The sequence below is a fragment of the Tinamus guttatus genome, unplaced genomic scaffold (genome assembly GCF_059628265.1).
Source record: "Tinamus guttatus ecotype Peru unplaced genomic scaffold, ASM5962826v1 Tinamus_guttatus_pri_ptg000389l, whole genome shotgun sequence".
In the NCBI taxonomy this organism is placed as follows: Eukaryota; Metazoa; Chordata; class Aves; order Tinamiformes; family Tinamidae; genus Tinamus; species Tinamus guttatus.
This window is the reverse complement of record NW_028288923.1, coordinates 1,256,449-1,277,834: the sequence shown is the minus strand read 5'-3', so window position 1 is coordinate 1,277,834 and position 21,386 is coordinate 1,256,449.

Here is a 21,386-nt window from a genome sequence, read left to right as displayed (position 1 = left end):
GTTTGTTTTATTACATTGCAATTACATTTGCTGCTGTCATTCAGTGCAATCTTAGGATATGGGCTCTGTGAGGGGGAAATGGTCCATGTGTGGTAGGTCCCGTGTCAGACTCCTCATGGTTCTGTGAATGGTCTGTGCATGTAGCCGCAGTCCTCTTCACGTCCATGTGTGCTGGCTGCTTGTGGTTAATGACATATATGGCTCAGTAATTTTGAGTTTAGTAACTCTGTTACATTCTGTGAAGAAGCTGCCAAAGCAAGGAAAACGTAGAGCAAATAAGTTTGGGAGCAATGGTCTGCTTTTGTGAGATGTACTGGACTTTATTTATAACAGGAAATAATTACTTTTATACTAGTGTGGACTAAAGAAATGCTTGTTAGGAATAATTGTCTTTATGTTGTGATTTTTAAAAGGATGTATGCATGGGTTTACTTCAAGCATTTACTTTTGATTCAGAGCTCTAGACTGTTGATTTTTTTAAAGGAGTTTTGGATCCTTTTGGAATGAACATATATGTACACCGTTATTTATTTTTGTTCAATTTCCAGGAGTCCAAGTGTTCAGAGGACATTTATTAACTATTCATGCTTTGGCTCTGTTACAATTTTAACAAGACCAAGACTAGCAGCATTTTATTATTATTATTATTATTTTATAAATTAATTTTGTGAAATAAATCACTCAGGGCTTGAGGGTTTGTATTCTGAATTTCATCCCCTAGGAAATCTTTCATACCCAATGTATAACGTCCCAAAAATACGGAGATTATACACAAAATAAATATCAGACAGCTGTGAGCTATGAGCCTGTAATGCCAGTGGATGGATTTGGTGATCTCATAAACCAGAAAAGCAAAGTTTGACTGTCTTGAACACTGTTCAGGCCCTGAAAATGGAATGAATATTCTGTAGTTCAGCTCAATTTTTATTTGCTATAACATATGGATCCAAGTAAATGATTCATAGGACAAGATGCAGCCCTGTAATCTTACTGCAGCTCCCATATCATCTCCAGGCTAGTAGCACTAACCGTTTCCTCTGCTTTCCACTTCGTTCCCTGGCCTCACTTGCCCTCACTCCGTAGAACTGTTCTCATCCTTTGTTGTATATTTGATTTTCGGATGTCTCCCCGCGCCGCGCTCGCCGCCAGGCCAGGCTCCAGGGGGGCAGGATGCCACGGAGCGGAGCGCGGGCAGCTACTCCTAACGAGGTGGCTCCTAACGAGTTAGATTGAGGAATACAATAAGAAGGACAAGGTAAATACACAGCTAAGCAAAATGAAGCTCAATTCAAAGCACAGCGAACTTGCATACTGCTGAATCCTGAAGAGATTGTTAAACCCCATTTTAAAAGCACGAGGTCAAGAGAATTTCAATATAATTTCTCACAGATCTTTTAACTGTATTCTTTATAGTGTCTGTTATCAGGCAATAAGTGCCATACAGGTTAACTAGATTACTCCTGAAATATTTTGGCTCAAAAAAGCTATGCAAGATATTGGGTAAATAAATAAATAAAGTGAGAGAATTCACTGTATTAACTTCACTGTGTTCTTATTCATAAATATGATAGAGCGGTTTTCTATTGTGATGTGCTGTTTTCTATTAAATAAAACTGCATACAAGTTTTTAGCTAATTAAAGAAAAAATGTCTGAGAAACTTCAAATGTAATTCTTGGATTGTATCTAGGTGAGAATTACATAGGTGATATGCCTGTTTCTTACATGTGTGTGTTTTGGTTGGGACAAAGCAATCTGTAGGTGTCTATACAGTGGAGTTTTTTCATTCTATTATTTAAAAATTATACAGACAAATACTCAATATTCTGCTCAGAACATTAAGACTTCCAAATTATATTCTCACAGGAAAGAAAATGAAGACTGATCTTAGTTATTTTCATCATGTGGTATATTCTTGAACTATCTTTATGAATATTTGTACATGTTCACACATGTATATAGCTTTTGTTTTGCCATAAAACCCACTGTCAATTCTGGTTTCCTGCTGTTTTCAGTCAACCTTAACTCAGTTTGTCAATTAATAATTAATGACATGTTCTTATGGTATGTAGCAAGTAACAGAAATGAGATTGCAGGTTATTGTGCACATACCTGTATTTGTATTTATTCCATTTACATAGAACTCGGTTTCTCTTTGAATTTGTACTGAGCATGTTATTAGACCTTTGGTAGACAGGGTGGAACAGAAGATTGGCTGTAGAAGGATTGTATAGGAAAATATGAAACCCGTCTCCTATCTATTCATTCCACTTGTCAGTGACGAGGTTTGATATATCCATTCTATATGAGATTACCCATAGCTGCACATTAGTATGAATATTGAAGTATAATAATTAAGATACTAAATTTAAGACCTGAATTAGATTTTTAAAGCAGGTCTTATCCTTTTTACTGCAAAAATGTATTTGGTACATGAAAATGGTTGAGTGGATAGGCATCTTTATTGCAAATTGTTTCAGCAAAAAATACAAAACATGATTGCAAAACAAAATGAGACTTTAGGTACCAAGCCCCTCTGCCTTCAAAATATGATAAAGCACTGGAGAAAAAAATAGAGTAGGACAATCTAGAAATATTACAAATTCAGACATGTACTCAACCTTAGGAAGGTGGGAATGAAGGGCTCTTCTGTGTATAGATGTTTATATGCAAACTGTCCTGCGTATGGACAGTGTTGTTGTCTAGAGACATATTTATAGCAGCTCTGAATCTTTTCTGCTCTGCTTGGTCACCATGAAGACCTGGAGTTCTCCTGGTGTGCGAATGGTGGGTTCGGAGGGCTTTGATCTGATGAGCATTCTATGGTAAGATGCTGATGGTTGAGATTTTGTCCGTCAGGGAAGTCTGCCAATAATGAATTACAGCATGGAATCACAGTAATAGCAGGCATAAAAGTCTGGAGTACGCCAGGGAGGGAGCATGAAATACAGCATAAAAGGAGCTTTGAGATGGTGGGAGGACAGGTCCACTATCTGATTTATCCGAATTGTTAAAGATCATGGACAAAAATGACAGCCTTCATTCAGAAGTGACTTGTACATTAATGTTTGTTACATGACTAAGGAGCAAAACTTAGAGCAGTTAACAGGCACTGATGGAACAAAGTAGAATTTTTCTGTTCTCTGCCTGTTAGATAAAGAAAACCTTTTTTCCTCTGTCATGCGAGTTGCATTTACTTCGCACTGTTGCAATGTTTCAAAATATCTTTGATGCTGCAAATGGAAGAAAAGAGCAAAATGAATAAAAGAATAGAGGTAAAAAAAAATAGTTACTGGTAAGAGAAACCACAAAAGTAAGAGAGAGAGGAGGAAAAAAAAGAAGACTCAGCAGGAAATTGTTAACAGTTTGCATTTAAGGAGTTATTTATTTATTACCTTTCAAAGTGCGTTTAATCTGAAGGTGAATGGATTTTGTTAACCTCTGTATTACAGAAGAGGAATCCGAAATCCAAGATTGCAGCTATATGCTTTTTATGTTCTATGATTTTATATTTTGTTGCCTTAATTCTGGCGTTCCAATTTCAGGGATTGCCTAGTTTTCAGGAATTTCTATACACAGTTTCAGTTCATAGTGAAATATATTTGTTGTTACAGTGTTACAGTGACTGATGTTCAGTGAATCTGAAGGCTTTCCTCATTGCCAGACTGAAATGCATTCTAGAAGCCCTGAATATTTATAAATAATGGTTATCTAAATGCTGTCTTGTGTTGTCAGTCAAAATAAAATCTTGCCAGACAAAGAACATTGGATAATATTACAGAATTAGTGGTCAGCGGGAATACTGTGGGATGAATTGATTCTCTGTCTCCACTGAGGTCTGGGAGAAAAATGTGTACATCCAGGAGTGAGATTTCACATTATGCTGTACTGCAGAGAATTGCAGACGTTAAAATAAAAGTTAAAATCTTCCTTCTAATCCAAAGTGGATCTGTACCGTGTATCTATTGCATATTCTGAACTTGTCCCAAATATGGAGCTCTTTGAAAAGAAGAGATACAACTTGGATTTCAAAACTGGAACAGGGATTCCTTTGGGACTTGGCAGAAGGTGGAGCAGCACCTTGCTGGAGATGCCGTCCAAACCGCGTGCGTGGAAAAGCTCAGAGGACCCTGACGCAGAGGGGCGTTCTGGAGTCAGACTTGAGTGACTGTGAGATCTTGAGAAAAGTTGAGAAAATGTTTTAAGACTTAAACTTGTTTTTACACAACCTGTCACAATTTTGACATATATTTCTAAATTTACATTGAGCATTGAATTTAGTGTGCACATACTTATATTTTTATTTTCAGGGCAGTGTTTTATTAGTAGTTGATGTGGGTATTAAGATCAAATAATTGGATATTTAGGCAGGTATTTTTAGCTTTCTTATTTTAAAATGTAGTACTCAGAGTTGAAAAATACATTAAATTAAGACAAAAGTGTGAATACTGGGTTTATAAAAGACTTAATTTAATCCATTAATAATTTACATTAAAGCAATGTCATTAAAGTAATTTACATTTATGTAATGTCATAATTTATATTAAAGTTATGTCATTGTGAGAGAAGACTAACTGTAAGATGTAAGACCTTAAAATAGTACATCCCATAGATGGCTTTAATCAGTTCATCATATGCACACTTGTTGAAACTCAGTCCTCCATACACAGTTAAAGAAGGTTAACAGGAAGTACTGGAACGGAAAGAGTTGTCTAGAGCATCAGTGTGGGTGTGAGGTTAAGGATAGAGATAGGGACAATTCAAAATATTCTTCGCTACCTTGAGAACCCACAAATTGAGAGTTTCTGTGCTCATCACAGGATTATCTTGAATGAAACATACTCCCTTTCAGTTTGATCATATGTAACATAAATATTTTAGAGTAATGAACTAAATATATTAGATGCTACATAAGAATAGCCCTTAAGCTTGCTCATCTTGAGATCAATCTTTTGAATTATTTGATCTTCTTAGTGATATTTCTGTGTCAAAATTTATCAAATGTTCATAATTTCAAATACGCTAGGGTTTGACCTTCAGTACTTGCTTGCCTTTGAATATCAAGTTACAAGGTTATCTGGCATCATAAAATAAATGATACTAAATCAAAAGGGAGAGTTGTGCACAAAAAGTGCATCTCAAATTGCTAAAAGCTGTTTATTTCATGATTCATTTCTCTAAGCCTTGAAAACAAGTTCATACCTTTTAAGCGTCAATCTCAGAATAGCACAAGTAAACTGAAAATCAGATAGGGCTTTTTATGAGTGAGTTTTATTTCTTCAGACAAAAATGCAATTCCCTTAGACAGTGAGAGTGAGAAGAGGGTTTTTTAGTAGGTCAGTGATATTAGAATGAAATGCAAATGCACAACTAAACTGCATAACACAAATCCTACTGTTTACTCTCTTGGGCATTACACTGTGTTTGTGTAATGTTTTTCTAACATTTTATGAAGTTTTCTAATTAAATATTCATGTGATTTCTTCAAAGAACAACAAAGATTTATAACCCGAAAGTGAAAGAAAGAGGATGAGAGAATAGTGCATTTGGGCAGTAGAATTCTGTATCAGTTCTGAACACTCTTTGCTCATTTATTTGAGAAATTACCTATACCACATGAACCAAAACATGTATCTGTATAGCTGTGTTCTAATTGCATGGGGTGGATGATCACATATGGAAAAATAGGATCTCTGCACTCTAGCAACGAAGTGTGTGCTCTATTTTTATTTTTAAACATCTTTTCAAGGTTCTTCTTTTCAATTACCTATGCTTGAAATTTCTCAAACGTTTATATAAAAACAATTCAATTAGAATCTAAAGCTAAGGCAGCTAATATATTTTAGTATTTTAAAATTCAATTGAACTTGTACTAAATAATTAAGTAATGCAGAAAGGAAGTGATAACCACTCTTGCCTTTTGGCAAGAGCTGGTGTGTGGTACGCCTGATTCATCAGCACTAGACAGCAGTAGCTCATGTATATGGAACAGCTGTAAAGTTTTCAGATTTACTTGAGGGAATGAGAAATGTTTAAAATTCTTCATACTGCTATATATTCCTCAAGGTTACCAGTAGGTACAAAGACATGTTCTGATCCTCAGGTCAAATTCATAGGGAAAAAAATGAGAAGACCCATCCTTTGTAAAGTTCTCATCTATTGCATTGTGAAGAGAGGAAGGGCAGCAGTCTATGACTTTGTACTTGTTAAATATTTTGCTCCTTCTCTTCTTATAGAAGTATCTACAGATTAGCAGAGCTATGAAAAAATATGTGACTCCGATACAAAGAAATTGCACAGCAGGACTGTTGGTTAAGATGCTGCAGTGTGAAAACTGTCGCCTCCCAGTAGATCATTTTGAGGCATCGTACGTAGCGAGGTCATGCATAGATGCTCTGGTAGTGATCTGCACTTTCCCACAACTTGTAGGAAGAGAATCCTAGTAGAAAACGATTTCAGAGATGCTTATCTTCAGATGCATTCCAATAGATGATGGCAGTCATCAGATTTGTGTACTCTGTTATTCTGTTTGCAAAATTCTTAGTATCGATTGTATTATTGCTATGCATAGAACTAGAGGACAAGAATGGCTGATGACTTTAACATCTTTCCTGACACAGGAAGAAACTGTCTAAAAAGAAGCATATAAAAGTGCTAATTAAAATGGCAGGAGATTATCACTGTATGCTCTCTTTGGAGGCATAGTGGGGGAATTATACATTGAGTCCATGCAGAAAGTCATCATTAGATGGGCTAGAATTCATTTCAAGAATGGGCCTGTCCTCAAGAAGAATGGCAGCAGAAAACCTAACAATTATTTCTCCAGACAAGGATTTTTCTACGTAGTCTTTAGCACTGTTAGAAAAGCAAGAGTTGTTAAAGACTTGTTTTTAATAAGTCCTTATGAAATGCCAGAGCATTTGAGACAGTGCCTTGCTCAGAGCAGGGCAATGGGAGTAAAAAATTAGCTGGCTGACAACTAATCAAATAAGCAGCAGCATTTTCTGACACACTACAAAAGAAATATTCCTTTCTCTGCCTTTGCTGCAAAATATCAGCAGAGCAGCACCATGCCACATGGTAGGGAGCCATGCCCAGATCCAGCCCAAGGCTTGGAAGGGAAACAAGGATGCTTCCAGAGATGAAGACATGGTTCACTTGTTAGTATCTCTTTAACATTATGACCTTTCTGGGCAAAGCTCAGCTTCAGAGGGTTATTTTTGCTTCTGCAGGGGAGAAAAAAAAATAAAGAGGTTCATTGAGCAACATTGCTGACAGCGAGACTGTCATTTTAAAAATTAGGTTATAATGAATATGGGTTTCAGAAGAAGACTGCAGCGTGGGTCCCATCTGCTTCCCTCTGGAGTGCAGTATTAAAGGGAACAGATGGGCACGAATTTTGCCAAAAATGGCTGGGAGAGGCTCAGCAGCTCCGTACTTCTCTTCCTTATTATCGTCAGCCATTCTAAGATCCTGTTCCTCATACACATCTCACAGAGCCCTGCTGTTATTTGGGAGAATGTGGAAAGGGTGGATATGAATGGAAGGCGGGAGGATTTGGAACAGATTATGCTGCAAATATTATTCTTCAATATTCAGTCTTAGCTCAGGCTTCTATAAATTAATACTAATTTAGGTGCTAATGCTAGTTTTCCCTCTGGTTTTGCCCTAGAGTTCACCTGAGCACCTTAATATTCTGAAGTGTCATGAGAAAGATACCATCTTTTTTTCCTGCAGAGCTGTGCAAAAGGTGAGTGCTCCAGATAAAATCTTAGCCTGCAAAATCAATGTCATCTTGACCTGCCCTCAGATTTTGTCTGGGTAAGTCAGGAGAGGGTACTCTCTGCAGATGTCTTCTAACACAGGGGATTTATCAGTCTAGAATGCAGCGAAATTGTGCTGGAAGGATGATGCCCCTTCCCAAAAGCATCTGCAGATAAGGAGTAAAATTACTTGATTGCCAGCTCTGACACAGACACGTTCAGTAGCAAAAACTTTCTTGAATGTTTTCATAGGGTTTTGTTTGTGTTTCTCTAAATAAAAAAAAATGTTTAGGTAGTGCTCATCTATCTCATATTTTAAAAGCTCTGTTTTACTGATGTGGTTTTATGTTATGAAAGATGTTTGCCTGAAGTTTAGCTATTCAGATGTTGTCTGGGGAAGCACTTGTAGATAGACTGGACCTACCATTAAAATTTTGCCTCAGTTTAGATACACAATTCTTTACAGTGAAGACGGATAATCTATTTGAACTTGCACTTTTAAATTGTTCTTAAGTATGCGGCTAGCAGGCATTTCTTAAAGCATCATAGACAACCTTCCACAGTGGTTTCACCTTCCCTTTGCAATTATGATCATGTTGTAATCCATGATAGGCAAAGTGCATCTTACATAAACAGTTATTATAATTTTAATGTATTTTTTCTATATTCAAAAAAAGTTATACATCTCTTGAATCTCTGGTTCTCTTCTTTTTATGTAAAGCCAGAAGTTGCTGAAGTTAGATTAGATTAGATTGTTTAGTAGTGCCAAGTCTGGATGCAGCACAGTGGAGTTCAGGCTGGTCCTCTTTAATCTGTTTTTGCTGTTTGTATTTCAGTTTGTTTTTCATTCCGTACATGTTTTAAAACTGGCAATTCACCATGCTGGTACTGCTGATTGAAATTTGCTGATTGCAAACTGTCTGCCACTGCAAACAATTGCCTGATACCTTAAAGGGCTTTTAAAAGTCTGAAAAAGAATATGTGTGTGTGTGTGTATATATATGTTTCTGTCGTCTTTTTTTTTTTTTTTTTTTTTCCTAATTTATGGTAGAGCTATTTATCTATTGTACAACACCTTGCTACTGCATGCATGAGTATTGTAAAAGTGTAGTAAGATTCCCTCTTTCTTCCATTTTGGAAAAGAAAAAGGCTGTTCTGCATCAGTCTTTTGACAGAACTTAGCAGGAGCATGCAGTATGGATTTCTGTACTCAGCATAACAATTGCTTGAGCTATAATCTATTTTATGAAAAATGAGACGGAAATTATCGCCAGTGTTTTATGTGATGCTCTGTTGATTGACCCTGATGCATGTTTTCAAAAACCCATGGTAATCTTAGGAACCCATCATGCTCTAGAGAAACCAAAACCAGGGTCGGAACAGAAGTGGTACTTAATAAACATATAACAAGTGAAGCCCATGTTCTGTGTTTCTGTGTTTGTATATATGAGAAGTTTGCTCTCTGAAGAGATTAGTACTGTATCAGTGCACCTTATTATCTGGGAAAAAAAATGTAATCAGGGGATGATTTTCCAGGAACCAATGGGCAGCTGCAATCATTAATCAGTGTTTTTGCTTCTTGTCTTCTGTGTGGTGTGAAGTCAATGTTTTACACTTTGACTGCCTCAAGGTCTACATATACTTCAGGGCTTCATTGAACTAGCAGTACACTAGTGTAGAAAAATAACCCATTAGGGGTTTTACCATGAAAAATGTGAAGTCAGTCTTTGAACATTGACTAAAATCTCATTACTTTGGTGGCAAATGAGGCATGAAACATATTGTCAAAAATATAGAGACCAAAATATAGTGGCACAAAATATTTTATCTTCATAGAATGTACTACAAAAGGTTTGAACTCTAAATCAGCCAATGCACTTAGGCATACAGCAACATTCATCAAGTGCACGGTCTTCATTGCAAAATTTGTCCATGATGGCAGCTTTAATGAAGTTCTGTAATTTCTCACAACCTTAGAAAACTATTATTTCAGCTCTATGAAGGCATAAATCCACAACCGGCACTCTACTCTGGCTTTGCTCAAGGCTTAGGCTGTTGACTTTATGGTGAGAATTTCATGGTGATCTTTCATGTTCTCCTCATTCCTTCTAAGTGTTAGATGTGTAATTGTGGTTTGCTGTGTCGAAGAAACTATAATTCCACAAGTACGACTGAAAATAGTCATCATTTTTTGAGGCTTCATGGCATATCAACAAAGACTCCTTAAAGTATTAAGAGTGCGTATAACTGTGTTCCTTTGATCTCCATAGTAGAACAAAATCTACGTGATTAAACCAACTTAGACAAGACAGTTATATTTGTTATATCCGATTTTGAAGAGCTATGCACCAGGGAAACAAGTAGTATTTGTAGTCAAAGAACAAAACGCCCAACTAAACAATATAACCAAAGGTAAAAAGTTCATTTTCTGTGGACAGTGCACTTTGAAGAGTAGTGTTTGATTTATACAGAGCACCCTTCATTTTTGAAGGTGAGTACAAAGACCTACTTCATTCATGCATATGTTGTAGTATTCAATATTTGACATTTCACAGAAAATTACGCCATCTCACAAGCATAATGTTGATTTTTTTTCCACTCTTTCTGAAATCAGGTATGCTGTAAATGGGAACCAGAAATCAATGTAAAATATATACACTTTGTGACAGAAAAATGACATTCTGAACCTCCTGAAAGATAATGAATATATAACGCCATTTGCTGTCATGATAAGGAAATAATCTCTTTAACTGCCTTGCAATATGTGTGTTGCTATTTCTCTGTGCTGTTTGTACTGTTCTTACTGTGCAGATATTTGTCTTTAAACATCATGCATTAAATTTTAAGGGGAAATAGTGTAGATATAAGGTAAAGTGCTTGCAGCCAAGCGCTTGCAACGAACAGACATTGAAATGATTTACTGGATAGAATAAGAGGATTTCAATATAAATGGAAAGTTGCAGCTTTTAAAATTGTTTAACTTGTAAAAATTGAAAGCTTTAACTGACAGCTGTATGTAATTTTAAGTGAATAGACCATTGTTCAATATTCATAACTAAGAAAAAATTCCATTTGATATGCTGTAGGACAGGCTTCATGCCTCATAATTTAAGGAGAAATGCTTCATTAAAATATATCTGCTTCCATTTTAACTATTGACTGATCTACAAGCTGTAAAAAAAAAGATTAAGCAAATCATATTAAGCTAAAAAGAGAGCTATTCATGAACAGCATAGCTTTGTAAAGTAATTTGTTGAGCTCTTGAGGACTGGTGTCAGAATGCTGGAATATTGCCCTTTCTCCTTATCTGTGTAAAGATCATCACTTATATCATACCTGTTTTGCAAGCCAAAGGTGTATGTTCTCACAGCAGTGCCTCAGTAGTAGTATTGTTAAGATTGATTACATTCATTTGCCGACCTGACTGTGAAGAGGTCAGCAAATCTCGCTTTTTATGTTAGGTTGCTAGCTAATGGCTTTGGAGATGCTCCCTCCTGCTGTTCCCAGCATTATGTCATCCATTCACCTATGAGGGCCTAGTAGTAATTTGAAATGTGAACTGGTGCAAATAATCTGGAATTGTTCATTTTTCCATAGGAAACTAGAATGCTGGGCCAGAATTAACTTTATATTTGTGTCATTTCTTGTACAAAATACTTGTTTTTACTCTGCTTTCCAAATATAAGAAAGCTGCCCTTACTAATCAAGCCAAGCCTGTTCAGGTTCACTCCACCTACTAAAGCCACTTCACTGAGGATCTTATGTTAAAAGCTTGCTCAGTCTGAAGAAGTACCGTAGAGGGCAGAGATATCAATACCTACAGAGGACATTAGCAATGTATGAGGACTGACTGGGTTTTGGAAGTAGCTGTTTTATTCCACTTTCTGTGAAGGGGAACTGTGAAATGTTGCTGTTTGAAAGCCGTAGTGGTGGTGGGAGGGGGAAGGAGATATGAAATCAGTATCGGATTCACGAACAGTCTGTGGACTGTAGGTCCGATCACCTCCTCCCAAACAAGTAGCCGAGTTCACAAACAGTATGATTTATTCAAATGCAACATTTACAAAACAGGTTTCGGGTGTCTGTACAGGAAATTCTCTATTACAGCGTGGGGTTTTTAGCTCTGATGTACAAATGTGCAATCATCACTCACCCCAGAAGATGGGAGAGGGCTCTCAGTCTTAAGTCTTCTCAGGCGGTGTCCCAACCCGAGGGAAGGAAAGAGGGATCCGCGCATTGACTGATCCAAAATTTACGATGAAATCTTCCCTCTCCCTTCTTAGTCTCCTCAGGCGGCGCACCAATCCGAGGGGAGGGAAGAGGGCTCAGCCTGTCAACTGACCCAAGAGTTACGATGGATTCTTCCCTCCTCCTTTTCATCCTGAGTTCACCTTTTATCCTTTTCTTTACATTCAGGTGGAGCTTGAGTGACAAGAGTCATACTTAATATTGTTATTGATTGGTGAAAAACTTTCTAGCTTTCATTTAAAGGTACAGTCAACCGAAAATCTAGAGCGCATGCTCAGTGAGGAGTGGTCGTACCTCGGAGGTGGGTAACTTTTGGGATGGAGGTGTATTTTGACATTATAATGAGTTTATAATGAGCAAAGTTCAAGCAAGGTTCATCCAAAGTTCATCATTTGCCACCTTTGCTGGCTCAGCACCGGACATGTTATCGTATATCTCTCATTAGACAGCCATTGTGCGGCTTATCAGCAGCCCAGCACAGGGAGTGCAACAGCGTTGGCCGCGGTGTCTTCACCCCGCTCCATCCTCCGTTACTCCCCTTTGCAGCTGCGAGGAGGGCAGGTTGTGTTGCCCAGGGAACCGTGGAGGAGCAGAGTCCGTGTGCACCAGCCATCCTGGAAGGGGCAACTGTGTAGCACCCCAAACAGGCCTCTGTAATGCCAGAGCTGTGTTAGGCCCTACTTTTCCTCTCAGTTCCTGCTTTCAAACAATTCTTCCACAGGAACTATCATCAAAGTGATTATCTTCAGACTTAGCTAGATGATTCACTGTAGCCACTTATCTGACCAGCAGATAACTAGGTGCATGATTAGGACTTATATCTTCACTCTTTATTTACAGCAAAACAAATGCTCCCATATAATAACTTACAGCTCAGATTTCTCAGTAAATGTGTAAAAAAGACAAGTCTGTACAAATGGTACGTGTTTGCCCCAATATTAGCTGAATGGAAAAGATAATTGTTGATTCTCTTTACCCCATTTATATATCTTATGCTGAAACATTCTATTCTCTCTCTGCCATTCACCTTCTCCCCAAAAGGAATGAGTAGGTAGCAGTAGTCCAGGTAGCCAGCTTTGATTCTAGGAAAGGAATGATATCTTATAAATTAACTATTGAAGGCATTATTTTTAAAAGGGGCCTTAAAATGGAATTGCAATTTCATATTATTAGATTTTGTGCTAAGATACATGGTTTGGGGCCTTCTTGGAGGTTTTTCTGTGTGTGAAAGCCAAAGAGAGACGTCTTAGATGCAATGTCCTCCTATTCATTTTAAATATTCCATGTTTACTGCTAAAAGGTGCATGAAAAATTGACACGGGAAAGTTGGGAAGGCACAAGGTGGTGTTAAAGGTCATAGATACCTTGATAGATCTATGACCTTGGTAAAGGTCATAGATACCTTGGCAAATTATAATACTAACCTCTAATGTAGGACCATTTAAATTAGACGTATTATCAGCAAATGTGAAATGTACTCACTTTTTAAACAGAAATAATTTACAAACTGGTCTATTTTTCAGACTGAAACTTTATGACAAAATATTTTTTCAATTTTGAGTGATATAAAATAAGTCACATGAGCATAAATATTTTATTTAATTATAAGCATAGGCAAGGATTTGTGTGTGACACAAACTTTAACTCTTCTTTTTAATTTGCTATTATTTCTACCTAATTAATATAGTAAAAAGGCTGTTGCATAAATCACTATGTGACCCCAATGCAGTTTTCCTAATATCCCTATATCCAATAGATCTTATTTTGTAATTCCCCTGGAAGAAGTAGGGCATGTCAGAAAAATTAAATGAAAAGAACAGATGTAGATTAAGAATGATGTAAATTTCAAGCCTGCACTTTTAATTTCACTAAATATTATTTTCCATCTTCATGATCACATTACATTGAAATGTTGGAACTTCAATTTCCTCTACTATTTCATCTAATAAAACCTTTGTCTCATCTGAGTTCTTGAAGAGATGTTAGCTTTAAATCACATTGACTTCACCCTATCCAATTTACATATGCTGAAGAAATAAAAGTCTTTTCAAGAGTTGCCATGGGGCTTCAGAAGCCTCAAAGGAGTATTAAGACCTTGAGTTTAATGTGAACTGCCTCAAACACAAAACACAAATCCTCCCAACAGAATACTAATGTTTAGTGTACAGTTCTGTTTTCCATGCAAGTTTGTAAGGTAAATAAACAGTCCACATATAGAGAAAAACAACTAAATTATGTTTGAGCATTTGAATTTAGAACTATGCCAGCTGGAAATAAAAAATGCTTTCTATAGGCCTGTATTACATAAGAAATGTTATGTTATTTGACAGATGTACAAAACAGAACACAGAATAGATTAAAGCGGGAATTTGGAGCCTCTCTGTTTCCTCTCTAAGGACTATATACCTGCACAATAGCATTAGGAGTTTCTCAAAGTCACTGCAAATATACATATAAAATGTTTTGTCTTAGATCAACCTAAACAAAAATTCTTGCCTGCCAGATTTACTTTGGTTGACATGCATGAACATTTTATATTTATTTTGTTTTTTTAAAGATCTTTGTCTGCTTTAAAAGATAAACAGACTTCATTACATGCAATAACAAAGGGGGGAGATGTTTTCCTAATATGACCTCAATCCCATCTCTGTAATGGATTTCTCATTATAATAATTATATCCCATTAAAATGTCAGAAATCGTTTAAAAGATAGCTAAGAAGACATGTCTTTTTCAGCAAACTAGCAAGCAGAAACCTTGATGTTAATTTACTTGGCATCATTTAAGGGAAATGGTGAAGTACGGTACATAAAATGAGAATCCGTCTGTGATACAAAATTCAAGTAGATTGACTATATATAGTATTAACATAACACTTAAATAATTGGTCAGTCATAAATAATTACAGAGCATTTCAATTACAGGAAGAGAAGATTCGTTTCAAGTGGAGAGCAGGGTGGATATTTCAGAGCAAGTCTGCTTGACAAATCTAGCCCTGTTTTCTGCTTAGGAATTATCTGCCAGCCGTCAGACCTATTAGTGTGTTTGGGTGAGGCTGAAAACGTCTCCTCTTGCTGGAGTCTTCCTCGTGGGGTGCTGTTATGTTGCTCTGTGGGAAGAGGAGGTTCCCAGCCTCATCCTTGGTTAATAAATAGTGTTGGAGCTGTTTGGGCCGATCTGACAACCTTTCCATGCAAAGATAAGCTGCTACCGCAGATGATCCCGGTCCCATCAGTTCAGTAAGCTCATCCCGGGCTGGCTCTTTATTTAGAATAATTTCCATTCCTTGAATGTTCACAGACAAGTGACCGTGACGGAGCTTCCCGTCCTTTGTGGCCCATGATGTTGGGGTGCAGCAGACCCTAACTCTCAGGGTCTGAGTTCTCAGGAAATCATTGTTCCCCATGCGGGTATTCTTAGGGGTAAAGTAGCTTCAATTATAAAATATATTGCACACAAGCTGACTTACCAAAGAGTAATTGGAAATAGAGCCAGAACTCATACTTCTTATGCAGGCAACCAACCATTGACTTAAAGTGCATTTCCCTGAATGAATGTCGTGTTGAAACCCCTGGAAGAAAGCCATGGTGCAAAGAATTGAATTGAATAGGGTCAGAAACAGCCGCAGAAAGCCCCATTAAGCTTGGAAAGCACCCTACTGAATTACTTGCCAAATGCACTGTTTGCTATCACGTTATATAAAAGGTACCCTGCTCTCCTACAGAACTGGCTTACTAGCATTTTCTAAACAGCAAATAAGCAGCCTTGATCCATCCATCTTGCACAGGCAGATCATGTCCAGGTTGTCCCAATACCCTGACCATGAGAGATATCTACCAAGCAGAGACCCCCCACAGACAGAGTCCTTGTTCTGTCTGTGTGTCCGTCTTGACACACATCTAATTCTTTCCTCTATTTGGACTTCAGCATCATGCAGTGGAGCATAGTAAGATGGCAAATATATTTAATGTGTATTTCCTCATATGGAAAATGCTTTGTCTTCTTAGAATAATAAATAGGACAAACCTCAGTAAACCAGGCTAATTATCTTGGCAATTTGGAATAAGTCCTAGAAATAGGTTGTCAAAAATTATTTATGTTACCAGGTTAAGGTTCCATTTCTCTGTCAGATATTTCAGCTACCATAAAGCTATCTTTCTACTGCTTAGCACAAAATGCTGGACACATTTGTTTCTCTTTGCTTATGCTTAAACTGAATTCTAACTTCTTTTCAATTAGTGGCTTGAATTTCAGATTTCTGACTTAGTGTTTCTTATTGATTTTGCTACTGTGTGTACTAGTCTTTCTAATTCACTTTTCTTTCTTTTTTTTTTTTTTTTGAATTCTATTCTCTAAATGATTTAATTTTCATACCTAAACAGATAACCAATAGGTGGTGACAGCAGTACATTTCTTGATTTAACCTAGTTATGCATGGTTTAGCTGAATGGGCCTTTTTTAAATGGCATTATTTCTTATAGTGTGAGCTACTATCATTACCAGAAAAATAAGATACATTTGCTTCTAGAGTAGGAGATACTTACACTGGTTTAAGTCCAGAACGACTCCAAGTTACTAGTAGCGCACACAAGAAACTAGCACGGCCAAGAGAAGAATGATAACCAAGATTTTAAACACTTTGAGTAATTATTAGAGAATAAACTCTAGAGATCAAGAGATATGGTGGTAAATCTTTCAAATCAATCATTTTTCCAGCCCAAGACTCTGCATCTGCAAAGCTCTGGTTGCTGCTTAGTAATTTAGTTACACAAATCAGAAGAGCCATTAGGGGTATTTTATTAGGATAATATTATTGTGAAGCAGTGTAATGAAGGTCTCACCCTTCAACCTGTATAGGCTTAGATATGTCAATCTGTGAAAATTAAAGATTTACTCTATGTTGAAAGTGCTGTCTGCTTCTATGACACCACACAGGCACTGTGAGTTAAATATTACTATCCTTACAAGTTAACCCTCTCTGCTTTTCCCTAGCCAGAATTAGTTTCACTTAGTTTGACAAATATAACCTAATTTATGTCCTTTCTATAGCTTGTAACATGATAAAAATAATAGTTTTTATTTAATATGAAAACCTTTGTTAACTTAGGACAAAATTCTGCCACCATATGAGGTTAGTGGGAATTTTGCCATGGACTTTAATGGGCTACAGTATTAAATTCTTCATTAATATTTTACATTATACCATTTCAAATTACACCATTTTTCATTACTGAAAATCATTTTTACAGCTATTTGCAAAGAAGCATAGTAATTTGAAAGAATCCCTTTGTATCTGAGATGTTTAATTTTAGCTACTTCCTTAGAAGTTAAGAAATGGAAAATATTTTACTAATATACCCTCTCAATCTTTTTTTTTTTTTTTTTTTTTTACATTTTGAAACAAAAATTTTAATGAAGATTTTGGAATTCGCAAATTATTACCAGTCAAATTCCTTTTTGATATTTGAGACATGTTTTATATTACCTCTGACTAAGACCTGTGGTATTTCAGCACGATTTTATTGAGGTATATAGTTATGCTGACATCAAGGGCATCAGAAACTTCTCCATCAGTGACTGGAACTGAATGAAGTCTCAGAATTTCCATCCTTTATGAAAAAATTTTTGAGTCATTTAATATGTTTCATTCCTGCCTTTTTAATCAAACTGTTACAGTTGAATATGACTTAATGCACCTATTTTAAACAACTGTGCTCTAATAGGTAAATCTGTGGGAAGACTTTCCTGTAAAAGAGTACTTTCTCATTTTTCTTTTTCTTTTATTTGACTTGTTCTGGCTGGATACTTTCTAAAACACTGACCAATAATGTCAAATATTTATATAGGAAGAATGAAGGTCAGTGGTTAATACTAGAGCTGAGAAAAAATAATCTTCCACTCTAACAAAAGAGAGACAGATACATGAGTAGAAGGAGAAGATATAAAGATTTTAAAGCCATTATTAGGAGAATTTACTGTAATACTTATCCCACTCCATTTTGTCAGAATTTTACTGTCTGGTTTTAGATCTGCTGATAGAAATAAAGCAGGCATTTATACACACTTGGAAATGTGTTCTAAAAGGTGTCTTTTTACCATAGTATAAAAGATTTTTTGTTTATGTTTTGAGGTATAATTTTCTAAGCCTCTCTCTACTTCTCTCTCCCTTTTTTTTATCCCAAAGGATGCAATATCTGCCCTTCAGGGTTCAATATAATTCAAAAAAACTTCTAATATGATCCTGACAAGTATGAAATACCTCCTGCTTATAAGCCCTGAATGCAACCCCCAAATGCTACCAATTTGGGAGCAACACTACAATTAACACTACAGTGCTTGAAGTTTTAGCATGGGTACTTGCCAGATGTTGTGTCTTAACACATTATTAGAGTGCTATTCCTGCTGGCCAGCACGTTGTTAATACATCATGTGAGCAATAATCCTGCTGGTCATTACTGTGTTAATGCATCACTTAGTGTCATTCAATTGATTCATTAAAATAGCAGCAACTACCAGGAAGCCATTAAAAACCTGCAAAGACTGTTTTATTCCAAACAACTGCACATTTCTTAAAAGAATGATTGGAGGTAATGGAAGAAAAGGGAAATCTAATGAATAGGATTGGATGCTAGCTATGGACCTAAACCAATGCCTGTTGAATTGAGGCCTGAGTTGGGCCTGAACCAATGCCTTTCATTGAGATCAGCGGCCTTTAGAATTGGACTGTAAGTCTCTTAATTAACAGAAATGCCACTGTATTATTTTTGTTAGCCTTTCAATGACAGATGAATACAGGAGACTTGTTGAAACTATGGAATTCTTTTATTTTTAATGTGAAAGCAAGAAATTGTGACTGAAACATGGCCAAAAGAAATAAAACGGACACTTCTGTATAAATGTTTACATAAATACACTCATGTACAGCATTCTATCAACTTCATCTGAATATGCGTGTGAGTAAAACTTTGTATACAAGGCTTGCAGAATTATGTTCAGAATTGACAGACGCATAATCCTTCTGGATTTTATTATGTTTTGTGCAGTTCTGGGGGAAGGGTATTTAATATTTGTAAGATACTTTGACAAATGGAAAATCAAAAATTTTGGACAATGCGGTGTTACAAGCCAACATCAAGTAAATCGTGTGGGAGCAATTCTCCTAAACATTAAAATGAGTGGGAATAAATTATTAGAGACAGGTGAGGTAAATATAATATAGAGTTAAGTCAGCTTCAACAGTACCAGGACTGCAAGACTGAATTATTATTTCTCATTTGTAGTCTTGGTCTTAACACATGGCTTTCATGTTACTTAGATATAAATTTTGGTCCCTGGAACATCTATATCTGTAGATAATCTAATTGCAAAATCTTGCTCAGAAACTGGTGGATGATGGAGGATGAGACTGTTAACTTACTCGGAGCAAACATAATCTTCTTTATATAGTCTCCAAATAACATCTCAAGAGAATTTCTGCTTTGGTGACTTTTGTGTAGATATTATCATGGATATGGTCTAAGGTTGTTACTTGGCACACTCTCTTCCACTATTTCTAGACTGACCCATGAGGGAGATCTAAACTGCCGTTTGATTTCCTGCCACCTTTCACTTTCCAAGGAATGAATTTCACCATCTGGTCAAGAATGTGCTGGGACTGCTTTTAATGCAGAGAGAAAAGAGGAGATGGGAAACAGGAGATCTCTCTGCTCTTTCTGTTCTTGCATGTGTACATGGTGACCAGTAAAAGTCTCTCCTTTAACATCAATAATCCAGAAAACTGTATTTCTGCACTTGCCCTCACAGAGATTTTCATACATAAAGAAAGCAATTGTATCCACAAAGCTGTTGGATAAACACGCACGTAAAGGTCTAGACTGGTCTGCACTACAGCTGTATGCGTTCGTGTGAAATCCTGTGACAGCAAGAAGCTGAATTTGTTCAAAAATAACAAGCAAACGCTGTATTAAATGCTGCAGAGAAGAAAACAAATGTGGAGAAAATTAATGCAGGCTGCTAGGATACCTTTTTTGAGACATGTATTGTGTTCATGATAGGTGCTAGAGTTACTCCTCTTCTCTGTTTTTTCTTGCATATCAAAAAGAACAAATGAGAAATTTCTCATCAAATAACAAGATACTTTGTATTTATACCTTTCAGTTTGGGAAACAAATAGCAATACATGAGCTTCAGAAGTGGTCCTGTTGCACAGCTAGTATAAATTGTTTGAACTGGGGGACTGAAGTAGAGAGCGACTATCTGAAGGAGAAAATAATTGGTCTGGGAAACCCAACTTGCTACCAGATGTGTGCTTAAAGACCAGAAATGCAAACTGGGAGTCCTTGAGACTGTGTCAGAAATTAGGAAACTTAAGGGCATGGTTATCATTAATACGTAGTGAATCAAACAAATAAGGTAGCTTCCATAGCTTAAAATGCTACCTGCTACTAACTGAGCAGATGTGCCTGTGATTTACTCAGTGAAAGGGCTGGACAACGAATCTCCAGCCATAAAAGGAGTATCTGTGAAGTGGTAATTCTGGAACACAGAAATATGAAACTCCTAAAGGTCTTTCTTTGATATATAAAGTACCTCTGATATCTTGGTATAAATCTGGATATATAATAAAGATAGTGCAGTTACTGCTCTGTTCTGCTTGCCTTTCCTCCATTAATAATGTGTAATTTAACTTCTTTAAAAATGCTTGAGCCTAATATGCATTACTTTTTTCCTGGAAGCATCAGGTGGAGTGGAGGGACTGAACAGGTCTGTAACCCTGGGCTCATTTGGGGATAGCCCCTTTCATTTCTAGGCAAACATGGAAGCAGGGACAAACCTGTCGACCTTTGTGTAGGACAGAGCGAACACTTCATTTCTAGAAGAATAATTCTTTTGACCTCCAGCTGTCCCTGTGGTAGGAGAGGTCAAAAAAAAGATGTTTCCTATGGTGACAATGCTGGAAGAAATCATTTTAACCTTTTTCATAGCACCAGTGAAACAAAAGCTGTGCTAGAAAAGAACATGAATGGCTGAGGGTGAATGCAGTTCAGCAAAGGGGGATGTAGAGCTTCTCTCTAGGAGGCATTTTGAAGCTGTGTAGGATTCTCTCTCCCTTTCAGTTCCACTAAGCTTTATTCAGTCCTTTTTTGGGAACTCAGGATGCTAATACCTGGCAACTCTCTCCTGGGCTTGGTCCAGGAACTCGTCCTTCTGGAGGAGATGGGGGATTGCGACATGATGGACCTTGGCTTTGCAGCAGGGACGGATGACTTCAGAACTCAGCCCCTAATTCTGAGCCTGGCACATAGTTCCTTAATAAATCAGAGGATTTAGGTCTCCCTTGTTTGTGGATCATAGGAATTGCATGGTTTGTCAACAAAG